Consider the following 17,032-nt stretch of genomic DNA (forward strand, 5'->3'; position numbering starts at 1 on the left):
TTAACCTAAAAATATGACATTTGTGTCATTTTTGACAGTTTTCAGGGCGTGGCACCCTTAAAAAATGACATTTTGACAAATGACACTTTATGTCATGTTTGTACCGTTAATCCAAAGGTATTTAGGCAGTAAAAGTGAATTTTAAAAATTCAAAAATTTTTCCAAAATTAGGTGGGGGGACCCCTTTAAAAAATGTCAAGAAAAGTGTTTTTAATTTTTCCAGGACAAACGGTACACTTTTCGAAAAAAGTGTTTATATGGTAAAAGTTGCGTTTTACTGTGGTAAATCCACAGTAAAAATTTCAAAGCTCTAACTCACTTAGTTCGGGAGATATTTACAAAAATGTCCCAAAAAGTTTGGCCAACTTTGACGCCCTCTAGCGGCCAAACGGTGCCACTTAGCTTCGCCCGCTCAACGTCACGTGACAGCCCCATTCATTACCCATCTTTGATCATCTGACACGTTTTTACAAAATGTTTTAAATAAGCGAGTTATTAGCGATTTTTTGCTAAAGTGCACTGAAATTTTGCCCAAAATGACTAGTTGTCCTGGCCTACTATACTCAAGGCGGCCATATTGGATTTCAAACCTGTCAAAGTGACGTTTTTGATTGATTCCGGCCTGAGGAACTCGAATTTGTTGTCTGTTTTGCTCTAACTGGCACCGTTTCGGAATTAACCTAAAAATATGACATTTTTGTAATTTTTGACAGTTTTCAGGGCGTGGCACCCTTAAAAAATGTCAATTTGACAAATGACACTTTCTGACATGTTTGTACCGTTAATTCAAAAATATCTAGGCAGTAAAAGTGAATTTTAAAAAATCAAAATTTTTTCCAAAAATTTAGTGTGAAAAATTGTCAAGAAAAGGGTTTTTAATTTTTCCACGACAAACGGTACACTTTTCGAAAAAAGTGTTTAGATGGTAAAAGTTGCGTTTTACTATGGTACATCCACAATAAAAATTTCAAAGCTCTAACTCACTTAGTTCGGGAGATATTCACAGAAATGTCCCAAAAAGTTTGGCCAACTTTGACGCCCTCTAGCGGCCAAACGGTACCACTTAGCTTCGCCCGCTCAACGTCACGTGATAGCCCCATTCATTACCCATCTTTGATCATCTGACACGTTTTTACAGAATGTTTTAAATAAGCGAGTTATTGGCCATTTTCTGGCAAAGTGTCCCCAAATAACCCACGTGACACGACAGGACCGTACTCAACCATTTTTCAGTTTGTAAAAGTAGCAATTTTTCGCTACTAGAGGGCGCCCTACACTCTAAGGGTATTTCGAACTGTCAATATTGTTTTTTTGACTTTTACTATACATTTGTAGTAGTGACGTCATCACTCACTGATTTGGTTTAGACTGTATATTAGCGAATGGCGGCCTATTTCATTTACACCCCAAAAACTTCAGTATTTCAAATGGGACACCCTGTATATTATTACGTCACTATATTGCGCACTTTAAGGGCTTCAAAATGACGTCACAAGTGCTACACCAAAATGGTACAGTTTCTGAGATATTTAAGGCCAAAGCTGTTTCGGAGCACAAACTCGGAATTTTTGACGGTACGCCCCTGGTTTTTGAGTGACGTCAATGAAATTTTTTTTGTACACTGCCCAAGCTTGGGGCTACCTAACCTCAAAAAATCAGGACCGTACTCGGTCTGGTTTGGGAGGAATTAATTTCCAAAGTTGTCCTTATAAGTGACAGTTTACACTTTCAGGACAGTCACCCAGATTTTTCCTCGGTACGTCCCTGGTTTTTGAGTGACGTCAATGAATTTTTTTTTGTACACTGCCCAAGCTTGGGGTTATTTAACCTCAAAAAAATCAGGACCGTACTCGGTCTGGTTTGGCGGGAATTAATTTTCAAAAATTTGTCCCTAATAACTCTAAAACTAAAGTGACACGCCACTGGAATTTAAAAAAAAAATTTTGGGGCAAAATACGAAAAAATTGCAAGAGAGCAAAAAGTTGTATTTCGAGTTGATTAATCTAGAAAAAAGAAAAACGCACGCCTCTGACCCAAAATGTACAGGGTGAACCAAAAAAATCACCAACTTACAAGGCACTCAATAATGATACGCCCCCCTGTATAATACTTCAGCTAAATTGGACGTGACGTCAGCAAAATTGGTTGGCCACACCCTGAAGAGGCCCCGTTTCGTTCGAAACGGTTGAAAATTGCTTTCGAAACCAAAAAATGCTAAAAGTGTGGTTAGGACCCTTAAAAATACAGAAAATCACGTGGTTAAGACACAAAATGACGCCAGAGAGCGTCTTTTAGAGTTTCATTGTCATTTTGGGCTGGATTTTGACAGGTGTGACATGCAGCTGTCATTCCAGGACCTGTCACTAATGTGACAACTGTCAAAAACCCGGTTCGTAGAGCTTTAAAGTGATTTTTTAACTTTCTACAAGATTTGACAGGTTTCAAGTGTATTTTTATGGTCTTGTGACAGTTATTTTGACATGCGTCAGATTAATGACAGCTCTAGTGACCTGTCAAACTGACAGCCGCTCGTCAAAACTGTCAAAATCTTGTAGAAATGTTTTTAATGTACTTTTCAAGAGGATTTCAGGTTTCCACGTTGTTTTTAATAGTTTCATGGTATTGTCGGCTGGATTTTGACATTTGTCAGTGTCATGACAGTTTTTGACAGCTGTCACTGTCAAACAACCCACTAGATAACAAATGTCAAAGTGACAGGGGCAAAACCACGTGACTATCCAGTCCAAACCTACAATCAAGAAATGATGCGTGCACTGTCTGTTTTAAACCCTGACAGCTCGGTTATTTTGACAGATACGTCAAAATGACAGATGAGCGATTTTGTAGAGGAGATTCCGGGCTTTTCAACGGTATATTCTAATGACAGTTTGTGGGTTACTTGTCAAAGTGACAGGGGCAAAACCAAATGACTATCCAGTCCATACATGCAATTAAAAATTGGTGCGTGCACTGTCTGCTTTAAACCCTGACAGCTCGGTTATTTTGACAGATACGTCAAAATGACAAATAATCGATTTTGTAGAGGAGATTCCGGGCTTTCTAACGGTATATTCTAATCACAGTTTGTGGGTATTTCCATGGGTGCAAAGTACCTTAAAACGACCAACAAAGATTGATGACACCTCTAATCAACACATCTCTTGTACAAATGGTAGATTTGTGGGTGCGACACAATTATAAATTACAAATCGTCCTAATAGTCGAATGATTTATTGCATTTCATGGTCTCGATAACCCTTTTCGTTATCTCAGCTTAAATCCAGTGGCGTACCGGGTAATTTTCGGTTAAAATGCCCGGTACGCCCCTGGAATGCCCGGTACGCCCCTGCTTTTTCGAGAGATGCGCTCGCCCGATACAAAAATGATTTATTTTTAATTAAATCGTCACATTTGACTTGATGGGACACTTGGGGGCTATCTTAATCGCCTATTCGAACAACAATTGACGAATCAGCATTGTTGCCACGTTTCCGCTTCATTTAGACGGTTTTTCGGCGCGAATGGTGGTTTTTTCAGTTTTACGCCGTTTAGGGAACACCCTGTACAAATTTCCCGGCAATTCCTCCAGCAGTTTACGAGATATGAACGAAAAACCTGTAAAAAGTGATGGTGAAAGTTTGACGCCCTCTAGCGGCCTAACCGTAACCCACAAACTGTCATTAGGATATACCGTTGGAAAGCCCGGAATTTCCTCTACAAAATCGGTCATTTGTCACTTTGACGTATCTGTCAAAATAACCGAGCTGTCAGGGTTTAAAGCAGACAGTGCACGCACCAATTTTTGATTGTAGGTTTGGACTGGATAGTCACCTGGTTTTGCCCCTGTCACTTTGACAAGTAACCCACAAACTGTCATTAGAATATACCGTTGGAAAGCCTGAAGTGTGCTCTACAAAATCGGTTATCTGTCATTTTGACGTATCTGTCAAAATAACCGAGCTGTCAGGGTTTAAAGCAAGCAGTGCACGCACCAATTCTTGATTGTATGTATGGACTGGATAATCACGTGGTTTTGCCCCTGTCACTTTGACATTTGTTGTCTAGTGGGTTGTTTGACAGTGACAGTTGTCAAAAACTGTCATTACACTGACAAATGTCAAAATCCAGCCGGCAATACCATGAAACTATTAAAAACAACGTGGAAACCAGAAAACCTCATAAAAAGTACATTAAAAGCATTTCTACAAGATTTTGACAGTTTTGACGAGTGACTGTCAGTTTGACAGGTCACTAGAGCTGTCATTGAACTGACACATGTCAAAATAACTGTCACAAAACCATTAAAATATAAAAAAAACACTTGAAACCTGTCAAATCTTGTGGAAAGTTAAAAAATCATTTTATAGCTCTATGAACCGGATTTTTGACATTTGTCACATTAGTGACAGGTGAAGCTGCTTTTAAAATTGACAGCTACATGTCACACAACCGTCAAATATCCACTCCCATGGAACTATAAAGGGGATTTACACAAAAATGTAGAAAATCACTTTTTTTTTTCAAAGCTGGTGGTGAAAGTTTGACGCCCTCTAGCGGCTTAATCGTAACCCACAAACTGTAATTAGAATATACCGTTGGAAAGCCCGGAATCTCCTCTACAAAATCGGTCATTTGTCATTTTGACGTATCTGTCAAAATAACCGAGCTGTCATTGTTTAAACCAGACAACGCACGCTGCCATGTTGCAGTTTAGGCCAAATTTCAGTGCGTCAGTCCAGTAATTCTCAAATAACTCGCTTATTTCAAACGCCCTGTACAAACCCACCAGAAAACAAACGAAAGCCAACGAACGGGGCTATCACGCGACGTTGACAGCACCCGTCTAAGTGTAACGGTTCGGCCGCTAGAGGGCGTCAAAGTTGACGTCGAACCAAAAATTTTTAAAATTTACTCTGATTGTCCTAACACTAAAATAGTGAAAAATTGGCAAAATTGGGACACCCTGTACACAAGAAATTGCTAACTGTAATGGTGTAGACCAGGCCTTAAGCGGTTTAACTGGTGTACTAATTAAATGGGACTAAAAAAGGGCGTTTAACTAATTAATCGTGGTTTAACACCTCCATTGACTTAAACGGACGCCATTTTAGATGTTCATGGAAGACCCCACGCAAAGACCACCTACAATTAGCGGTAATGGTTTAAGGGTCATTTTGGCGTGGCTTTTAATCGCGTTTAAACGGTAAATCCCGTTTAAATGGCGCGCTAGTTTCGAGCGAATTTCGACTTTAGTGTTCCACTGGGATGAACAACTTTAACTCCCCCTAGCGGCCAAACCATGCAACTTACCACCCAAAAAAATGTTATATTTAGAAAGCCCGTTTCACTGGCTTTTCAACGGTATAAAAAAAGTTGTACAGGGTGTACCAAATAAGCGAGTTATTTCAGGTTGAATGAAGTGGTGCTTTGGATTTGTATGGTAAACTTTAGCGCCCTCTAGCGGCCAAACCATGCAACCAACCACCCAAAAAAATGTTATATTTAGAAAGCCCGTTTCACTGGCTTTTCAACGGTATAAAAAAAGTTGTACAGGGTGTACCAAATAAGCGAGTTATTTCAGGTTGAATGAAGTGGTGCTTTGGAATTGTGTGGTAAACTTTAGCGTCCTCTAGCGGCCAAACCATGCAACCAACCACCCAAAAAAATTATATATTTAGAAAGCCCGTTTCACTGGCTGTTTAACGGTATAAAAAAAGTTGTACAGGGTGTACCAAATAAGCGAGTTATTTCAGGTTGAATAAAGTGGTGCTTTGGAATTGTGTGGTAAACTTTAGCGTCCTCTAGCGGCCAAACCATGCAACCAACCACCCAAAAAAATGTTATATTTAGAAAGCCTGTTTCACTGGCTATCCAACGGTATAAAAAAAATTGTACAGGGTGTACCAAATAAGCGAGTTATTTCAAGTTGAATGAAGTGGTGCTTTGGAATTGTGTGGTAAACTTTAGCGCCCTCTAGCGGCCAAACCATGCAACCAACCACCCAAAAAAATGTTATATTTAGAAAGCCCGTTTCACTGGCTTTTCAACGGTATAAAAAAAGTTGTACAGGGTGTACCAAATAAGCGAGTTATTTCCAGTTGAATAAAGTGGTGCTTTGGAATTGTGTGGTAAACTTTAGCGTCCTCTAGCGGCCAAACCATGCAACCAACCACCCAAAAAAATGTTATATTTAGAAAGCCCGTTTCACTGGCTTTTCAACGGTATAAAAAAAGTTGTACAGGGTGTACCAAATAAGCGAGTTATTTCAGGTTGAATGAAGTGGTGCTTTGGAGTGGTGTGGTAAAGTTTAGCGTCCTCTAGCGGCCAAACCATGCAACCAACCACCCAAAAAAATGTTATATTTAGAAAGCCCGTTTCACTGGCTATCCAACGGTATAAAAAAAAATGTACAGGGTGTACCAAATAAGCGAGGTATTTAAGGTTGAATAAAGTGGTGCTTTGGAATGGTGTGGTAAACTTTAGCGTCCTCTAGCGGCCAAACCATGCAACCAACCACCCAAAAAAATTATATATTTAGAAAGCCCGTTTCACTGGCTTTTCAACGGTATAAAAAAAGTTGTACAGGGTGTACCAAATAAGCGAGTTATTTCAGGTTGAATAAAGTGGTGCTTTGGAATTGTGTGGAAAACTTTAACTCCCCCTAGCGGCCAAACCATGCAACTTACCACCCAAAAAAATGTTATATTTAGAAAGCCCGTTTCACTGGCTTTTCAACGGTATAAAAAAAGTTGTACAGGGTGTACCAAATAAGCGAGTTATTTCAGGTTGAATGAAGTGGTGCTTTGGAATGGTGTGGTAAACTTTAGCGTCCTCTAGCGGCCAAACCATGCAACCAACCACCCAAAAAAATGTTATATTTAGAAAGCCCGTTTCACTGGCTGTTTAACGGTATAAAAAAAGTTGTACAGGGTGTACCAAATAAGCGAGTTATTTCAAGTTGAATGAAGTGGTGCTTTGGAATTGTGTGGTAAACTTTAGCGTCCTCTAGCGGCCAAACCATGCAACCAACCACCCAAAAAAATTATATATTTAGAAAGCCTGTTTCACTGGCTATCCAACGATATAAAAAAAGTTGTACAGGGTGTACCAAATAAGCGAGTTATTTCAAGTTGAATGAAGTGGTGCTTTGGAATTGTGTGGTAAAATTTAGCGTCCTCTAGCGGCCAAACCATGCAACCAACCACCCAAAAAAATTATATATTTAGAAAGCCTGTTTCACTGGCTATCCAACGATATAAAAAAAGTTGTACAGGGTGTACCAAATAAGCGAGTTATTTCAAGTTGAATGAAGTGGTGCTTTGGAATTGTGTGGTAAACTTTAGCGTCCTCTAGCGGCCAAACCATGCAACCAACCACCCAAAAAAATTATATATTTAGAAAGCCCGTTTCACTGGCTGTTTAACGGTATAAAAAAAGTTGTACAGGGTGTACCAAATAAGCGAGTTATTAGAGATTAGAGTAAAAAGTGCACGAAAATTTAGGCAATTTTTCAGTTTTGGTGCCAAAAAACTAGTCCAAAAGTTGACCACCCGGTATCTCGCTTATTTTTACGAGTTCAGGGTGGTTCAACCACTTAAATGAACCGTCTTGAACTGCTCTTTGCACTGGTGTGGAGCAAAAAAATCTATCGTAAAAACTGGCCTACAGGGTGGTCAAAACAGTGATTTTGCACAGTTTTTGTACACGCCCTGTATAGTAGCTGCCCTAGCGGACCGTGAAACTTACGAGGGTCGGTTGAGTTTTTAATTCGGAACAATTTTGCTCTCTTGCATTTTTTTTGTATCTCTAACCGTTGTGGAGATATTCAGCCAAAACTGTTCTAGGGTTTTTCAGAGCATTTTTTTGTGTTTTAGTGCAGTTTTTAGGGAATATTTCCCTGAGGAGGCCCTTTAGGGCAAAAGCACCCTAATGCAATCTTGTAGAGGATTAAATTCCCTACAACTTTCATTCTCTACACTTTTTTGAAATGTTAAAAAAAAACAGCAAAAAATTCGGTTTTTTTGTGCGAATTTACGATTCTTCTTGTGCGGTAATTTATACCGAAAACTGATTAAAAACCAACTAATATACACCCTGTACATGCCGTTAATTGATTTCGAATGTACATTATTAGCGGGCCGGGCAAATTTATTGCCTTGGCTCACCGTGTAAACTGTAAACGCTCGATAAGCTTATTTATTTGGCTCTCCCTGTATTTATGGGCCCTTTTTCGACCAGAAACATTCGATGTTTCGTTCGTTTTTACGTGGCGATGCTAGTCGTGGTGGTCACGTGTTTTTGACAGCCGTCACACTGTCAGAATGTCTGTCAAACGTCAGTTACGTCACAAAATCACGTGACAACTGTCAAATTGTGCTCGAAAATTGCAAAAATCTGTTTAGAAACGTTTTCTTGTAGTATTCGACAGAAAACGTGTGTCTGAGATAAATGACAGTTATTTTGACAGTAGTCACGTGACTGTTTAGTAAAATAGGCTTCTAAAATCACGTGACAACTGTCACTAACGTCAAAACTGTCAAATTGTGCTCAAAAATTGCAAAAATTAGGATCTAAAACAGTTTTCTTGTAGTATTCGACAGAAAACGTGTTTCTGAGATAAATGACCGTTATTTTGACAATTGTCACGTGACCGTCGAGCTAAAAAGTGTTCTACGATCACGTGACAACTGTCACTAACGTCAAAATTGTCAAATTGTGCTCAAAAATTGCAAAAATTAGGATCTAAAACAGTTTTCTTGCAGTATTCGACAGAAAACGTGTTTCTGAGATGTATGACAGTTATTTTGACAATTGTCACGTGACTGTCTCCCTAAATAGTGTTCTGAAATCACGTGACAACTGTCATTAAAGTGAAAACTGTCAAACTGTAGTCAAAAATTGCAAAAATTAGGATCTAAAACAGTTTTCTTGCAGTATTCCACAGAAAACGTGTTTCTGAGATAAATGACAGTTATTTTGACAATTGCCACGTGACCGTCCAGTTAAATAGTGTTCTAAAATCACGTGACAACTGTCACTAACGTCAAAACTGTCAAACTGTAGTCAAAAATTGCAAAAATCTGGTTTTAGAAACGTTTTCCTGTAGTATTCCACAGAAAACGTGTTTCTGAGATAAATGACAGTTATTTTGACAATTGTCACGTGACCGTCCAGCTAAATAGTGTTCTACGATCACGTGACAACTGTCATTAAAGTCAAAACTGTCAAACTGTAGTCAAAAATTGCAAAAATTAGGATCTAAAACAGTTTTCTTGCAGTATTCCACAGAAAACGTGTTTCTGAGATAAATGACAGCTATTTTGACAGTAGTCACGTGACCGTCCATCTAAATAGTGTTCTAAAATCACGTGACAACTGTCACTAACGTCAAAACTGTCAAATTGTGCTCAAAAATTGCAAAAATCCGGTTTTAGAAAGTTTTCCTGTAATATTCGATATGAAACGTCTTTCTGACATTTATGACAGCTATTTTGACAGTTACAGGGCGGATCAATATACCAATTTGTAGCCCTTGAAATTCTCTTTTGACCACCCTGTATAGCGTTTAGCAAAAATGTCAAATCACCGAGTTATTCAAGGTTAAAAATCGAGTTAACGGAATTTGACAGTTTCCCCCTTTGACAGCCCGTAACTCGGTTATTTTGACAGTTACAGGGTGGTTCAAAACATCAATTTAAAGCTCTCGAAATCCTCTTTCGACCACCCTGTATACTTTTCCTATTAACAGGACAAATTAGCTGTTAAAGAGACAAATTGCAATAGTAAAACCGTTAAAAATGGCAAGGCCGTGCGATATACAAGGGATTTCAGGTCGATTGCACTTAAGTGGAAAAAATCGATCAATTATCGACCAAATAGGCGCTAAAACGATTAATGCAGAGCCGACTTAGCCTATTTGCCCAAAATAGCAAATATTTGCTTAAAAATGCCATAAAACCAGAAATTTACTGTATTTGGACGATTTTGGTCGTAAAAAACGGTTTTTTTGAAGGTTTTACGATATTTTTAAGGTAATTTTAACACCTCACTGTTAAATTAAACCCTCTAGTTAAATTGGTGTTGATAAATCTTGAAAAAACCACCAACCCAAGTGCTTAAGTGCACAGTGACTTTTCTGCTCGAATAACTCACTTCCGAGTCACTTTCACTAAAAACTTGTCAGGTGACAAATTAAAGAGGACAGTCAGGGCTACAATTTGCGTCATCTGTCATTTTGACGTATCTGTCATAATAACCGAGTTATGACGTAGCAAAGTAACAAATTCGGTGCATCAATTGATTTAAACCTAAATAACTCCCTTGTTTGCAACAGTTTGTATATACATTTATACGTCGATGGATAGCTAATTAAAAGGGCTTTTTAACGATATACGGCAACACTGTATTGCAGTGGTCCCACGTAAATCCCGTCAACAATTCAGAGATAACGTCAAAGTGATTGGGCCAAATCTGGCAACATCTCTCTCTCTCTCTCTCTCTCTCAATCACTGTGCGAATGGTACTAATTAGAATGAGACGGAACGTAAATTCGTCACCGTTTTTATCGGCCGCCATTGTTTTTAAATCGACAAATAAATCACTAAACCAGAGACATTTAAAATGTTGCCAGATCAAAGCAAAGCCGCCTTTGATCGAGCTCACTGTAGAATTTATGGTATACAGGGTGTCCCAAAAATGGATCGGAAATTAATCTACAAGTCTGTCGGAATAAGTGTGCCAAATTTGACAGCTGTCACTTTCCTACAAATCTGTCAAATAATGGTTTAAAATTAAAAGTAAACAAAAATTTCCAGATTGATTATCAAGTAAATTTGACGTGAAACTCGGGGTCGAAATGAGCTGTCATTTTTGACAAATGCCAATTAGACCTGTCAGAATAAGTATGCAAAATTTGACAACTGTCACTTTTCTGGAAATCTGTCAAAAAAATGTTGAATTACAGTTGTAAACCAAAATGTCCAGTTAAGTTGTCAAGTAATTTTGATTTGTCATATCTCAGAAAGTTGGGGATGAATTGAGCTGTCATTTTTTATGAATGTCAACTATACCTGTCAGAATCAGCGTACAAAATTTGACAGCTGTCACTTTCCTACAAATTTGTCAAAAAAATGTTGAATTACAGCTGTAAACAAAAATTTCCAGTTAAGTTGTCAAGTAAGTTTGATTTGCCATATATCAGAAAGTTGAGGATGAATTGAGCTGTCATTTTTTTGTAAATGTCAACTATACCTGTCAGAATCAGCGTACAAAATTTGACAGCTGTCACTTTTCTGGAAATCTGTCAAAAAAATGTTAAATTTCAGCTCTAAACGAGAGTTTTCAATTTAGTTGTCAAGTAGCTTTAACGTGTCATATCTCAGAAACTGCAGCCCCGATGAAACTGTAATTTTTGACAGCTGTCAACCTAACCTGTCAAAATAAGTATGCAAAATTTGACAACTGTGACTTTCCTACAAATTTGTCAAAAAAATGTTGAATTACAGCTGTAAACAAAAATTTCCCGTTAAGTTGTCAAGTAACTTTGATTTGCCATATCTCAGAAAGTTGAGGATCAATTGAGCTGTCATTTTTTATAAATGTCAACTGTACCTGTCAGAATCAGTGTACAAAATTTGACAGTTGTCACTTTTCTGGAAATCTGTCAAAAAAAATGTTAAATGTCAGCTCTAAACGAGAGTTTTCAATTTAGTTGTCAAGTAACTTTAACGTGTCATATCTCAGAAACTACAGCGCCGATGAAACTGTCATTTTTGACAGTTGTCAACCTAACCGGTCAAAATAAGTATGCAAAATTTGACAACTGTCACTTTCCTGGAAATGTGTCAAAAAAATGTTGAATTACAGTTGTAAACAATAATTTCCAGTTAAGTTGTCAAGTAACTTTGATTTGCCATATCTCAGAAAGGTTGAGGATGAATTGAGCTGTCATTTTTTATAAATGTCAACTGTACCTGTCAGAATCAGTGTACAAAATTTGACAACTGTCACTGTCCTACAAATTTGTCAAAAAAATGTTGAATTACAGCTGTAAACAAAAATTTCCAGTTAAGTTGTCAAGTAACTTTGATTTGCCATATCCCAGAAAGTTGAGGATGAATTGAGCTGTCATTTTTTATAAATGTCAACTGTACCTGTCAGAATCAGTGTACAAAATTTGACAGTTGTCACTTTTCTGGAAATCTGTCAAAAAAAATGTTAAATGTCAGCTCTAAACGAGAGTTTTCAATTTAGTTGTCAAGTAACTTTAACGTGTCATATCTCAGAAACTACAACGCCGATGAAACTGTCATTTTTGACAGCTGTCAACCTAACCTGTCAAAATAAGTATGCAAAATTTGACAACTGTCACTTTCCTACAAATTTGTCAAAAAAATGTTAACTTATAGTTGTAAAAAAAAATTTCCATTTAAGTTGTCACGTAACTTTGATTTGCCATATCCCAGAAAGTTGAGGATGAATTGAGCTGTCATTTTTTATAAATGTCAACTGTACCTGTCAGAATCAGTGTACAAAATTTGACAGTTGTCACTTTTCTGGAAATCTGTCAAAAAAAAATGTTAAATGTCAGCTCTAAACGAGAGTTTTCAATTTAGTTGTCAAGTAACTTTAACGTGTCATATCTCAGAAACTACAGCGCCGATGAAACTGTCATTTTTGACAGTTGTCAACCTAACCGGTCAAAATAAGTATGCAAAATTTGACAACTGTCACTGTCCTACAAATTTGTCAAAAAAATGTTGAATTACAGCTGCAAACCAAAATGTCCAGTTAAGTTGTCAAGTAACTTTGATTTGCCATATCTCAGAAAGTTGAGGATGAATTGAGCTGTCATTTTTTATAAATGTCAACTATACCTGTCAGAATCAGCGTACAAAATTTGACAGTTGTCACTTTTCTGGAAATCTGTCAAAAAAAATTTTAAATGTCAGCTCTAAACGAGAGTTTTCAATTTAGTTGTCAAGTAACTTTAACGTGTCATACCTCAGAAACTACAGCGCCGATGAAACTGTCATTTTTGACAGTTGTCAACCTAACCTGACAGAATATGTATGCAAAACTTGACAGCTGTCCTTCCTACAGATTTGTCAAAATGTGAATAATATTGATCATTGTTTTGACAGTTTGGTAATAAGTTCTTCAGTAACTTCAACGGAGCGTAGCTCCATTATGTGAGCAGTTAGAGCAAAAAGGTAAATAAACAAAGTTGTAGGGAATTTAATTCTCTACAAATTAGCTTCTTAGCAATTTTGCCCTAAAGGGCCTATTAAGGGAGTTACAGGCCGGAAACTGTCAACTAACTCCAAAGTGTGATCCCTGAATTGCCCCGGTGGTTTAAATACACTTTATCGCACTAGGACGTGTAATATGTTAATTTTATCAGTGAATATCGTCCGTAAAGGCTGGAAAGATTACAAAAAACGCTTATCTTTGGTAAAAAGTAGTTCTTATCTGAATCATAAATCCCATAATTTTGTCCAATTAATTCACTAAAAAAACCACTGGAAAGACCGAATCGCGTGTCTTTTTATTATTATACACAGTGGCCGAGTTTTATCTTAATTACCTTTTAAATGAATTTCGTATTTATCCACCGATTTGATAAGATTTATACAGAGTGGTCCTGCTATGATCGGTTCGAGGACATTCCTTTGAAATTCAATCAGGAAAACTTTGGAAATTAATTCCACCCAAATTAGATTGAGTACGGTCCTGATTTTTTTGAGGTTAGGTAGCCCCAGGCCTGGGCAGTGTACAAAAAAAATTTCATTGAAATCACTCAAAAACCAGGGGCGTACTGAGGAAAAATCTGGGTGACTGTCCCCAGTGAAAAGTGTAAACTGTCACTTATAATGACAACTTTGGAAATTAATTCCCGCCAAACCAGACTGAGTACGGTCCTGATTTTTTTAAGGTTAGGTAGCCCCAGGCCTGGGCAGTGTACAAAAAAAATTTCATTGACGTCACTCAAAAACCAGGGGAGTACTGAGGAAAAATCTGGGTGACTGTCCCCAGTGAAAAGTGTAAACTGTCACTTATAATGACAACTTTGGAAATTAATTCCTCCCAAACCAGACCGAGTACGGTCCTGATTTTTTGAGGTTAGGTAGCCCCAAGCTTGGGCAGTGTACAAAAAAAATTTCATTGACGTCACTCAAAAACCAGGGGCGTACTGAGGAAAAATCTGGGTGACTGTCCTGAAAGTGCAAACTGTCACTTATAAGTACAACTTTGGAAATTAATTCCCCCCAAAACAGACCGAGTACGGTCCTGATTTTTTGAGGTTAGGTAGGCCCAAGCTTTGACAGTGTACAAAAAAAATTTCATTGACGTCACTCAAAAACCAGGGGCGTACCGAAAAAAATTCTGAGTCAGTGCTCCGGAAGAGCTTTGACCTTAAATATCTCAGAAACTATACCATTTTGGTGTAGCACTTGTGACGTCATTTTGTAGCCCTTAAAGTGCGCAATACAGTGACGTAATAATATACAGGGTGCCCCATTTAAAATACTGAAGTTTTTGGGGTGTAAATGAAATAGGCCGCCATTCACTAATATACAGTCTAAACCAAATCAGTGAGTGATGACGTCACTACTACAAATGTATAGTAAAAGTCAAAAAAACAATAATTATTGACAGTTCGAAATGCCCTTAGATTGTAGGGCGCCCTCTAGTAGCGAAAAATTGCTACTTTTCCAAACTGAAAAATGGTTGATTACGGTCCTGTCGTGTCACGTGGGTTATTTGGGGACACTTTGCCAGAAAATGGCCAATAACTCGCTTATTTAAAACATTTTCTAAAAACGTGCCAGATGATCAAAGATGGGTAATGAATGGGGCTATCACGTGACGGTGAGCGGGCGGAGCTAAGTGGCACCGTTTGGCCGCTAGAGGGCGTCAAAGTTAGTCAAACTTTTTGGGACAATTTTGTGAATATCTCCCGAACTAAGTGAGTGAGAGCTTTGAAATTTTTATTGTGGATGTACCTCGGTAAAACACAACTTTTACCATATAAACACTTTTTTCGAAAAACGTACCGTTTGTCCTGGAAAAATTAAAAACACTTTTCTTGACAATTTTTCCCACTAAATTTTTGGGAAAAATTTTGAAATTTTGAAATTCACTTTGACTGCCTAAATACTTTTGAATTAACGGTACAAACATGACATGAAGTGTCATTTGTCAAATTGACATTTTTTAAGGGTGCCACGCCCTGAAAACTGTCAAAAATGACAAAAACGTCATATTTTTAGGTTAATTCCGAAACGGTGCCACTTAGAGCAAAACAGACAGCAAATTTGAGTTTTCCAGGCCGGAATTAGTCAAAAATGTCACTTTGACAGGTTGAAATCCAATATGGCGGCCTTGAGTATAGTAGGCCAGGACAACTAGTCATTTTGGGCAAAATTTTGGTGCACTTTAGCAAAAAATCGCAAATAACTCGCTTATTTGAAAAATTACATAAAAACACACCAGATGACTAAAGATAGCTAATAAACGGGGCTATCACGTGACGTTGAGCGGGCGAAGCTAAGTGGCACCGTTTGGCCGCTAGAGGGCGTCAAAGTTGGTCAAACTTTTTGGAACATTTTTGTAAATATCTCCGAAACTATGTGAGTTAGAGCTTTGAAATTTTTACCATAAATGTACTACAGTAAAACGCAACTTTTACCTTAAACACACTTTTTTTGAAAAACGTACCGTTTGTCCTGGAAAAATTAAAAACACTTTTCTTGACAATTTTTAAAGGGGTCCCCCCACCTAATTTTGGAAAAAATTTTGAATTTTTAAAATTCACTTTTACTGCTTAAACACCTTTGGATTAACGGTTCAAACATGACAGAAAGTGTCATTTGTCAAATTGACATTTTTTAAGGGTGCCACGCCCTGAAAACTGTCAAAAATGACATAAATGTCATATTTTTAGGTTAATTCCGAAACGGTGCCACTTAGAGCAAAACAGACAGCAAATTCGAGTTCCTCAGGCCGGAATCAATCAAAAACGTCACTTTGACAGGTTGAAATCCAATATGGCGGCCTTGAGTATAGTAGGCCAGGACAACTAGTCATTTTGGGCAAAAATTTGGTGCATTTTAGCAAAAAATCGCAAAGAACTCGCTTATTTGAAAAATTACATAAAAACACACCAGATGACTAAAGATAGCTAATAAACGGGGCTATCACGTGACGTTGAGCGGGCGAAGCTAAGTGGCACCGTTTGGCCGCTAGAGGGCGTCAAAGTTGGTCAAACTTTTTGGATCATTTTTCTATATAACTCAACCAAAGTGGACTGCTGGAAGGTGTGGTAAATCACGTGACTTTTTTTTTTTTAATTTACAAGATTTACGACGTTTCGGGGCCACCCCGAAAATCCGCCATTGTTCGCAAAGGCTACTTGATTAAAATTTATCGCCCATCTTGTCACCACAACACCTGGTTTTAGCAACGAATTTATATACAGGGTGTCCCAGATAGAGTAGCAGGAAGAAAGGGGCGTGCCGTTCATGTGACAGGTTTGATTGACAGCTGTCAAAAATTTCAGCTCAATTCGTTGGCTAGTTTTTGAGATATGCCACGTTGATTGTTTAACTGCAGGAAAAGAGTTTTTTTGACAGACTTTCCGGTGAGTGACAGCTGTCAAACGTGGTACAGTTAATAGTGACAGGTCTGGTTGACACCTGTCAAAAATGTCAGCTCCAGTCATCCTCTACATTCTGAGATATGGCACTTTAAAATGTTTGTTGATGATTAAACTGAGAATTCCATTTAAGATAAGAGTTTCGACATTTTTTTGACAGATTCGTCGATAAGTGACAGCTGTCAAACTTGGTACAGTTAATAGTGACAGGTCTGGTTGACACCTGTCAAAAATGTCAGCTCCAGTCATCCTCTACTTTCTGAGATATGGCACTTCAAAATGTTTGTTGTTGATTAAACTTAGAATTCCGTTTAAGATGAGAGTTTCAACATTTTTTTGACAGATTTTTCGGTAAGTGACAGCTGTCAAACTTGG

This window comes from Ips typographus, linkage group LG12 (assembly GCF_016097725.1).
Source record: "Ips typographus isolate SLU linkage group LG12, UJ_Ityp_2.0, whole genome shotgun sequence".
NCBI lineage: Eukaryota > Metazoa > Arthropoda > Insecta > Coleoptera > Curculionidae > Ips > Ips typographus.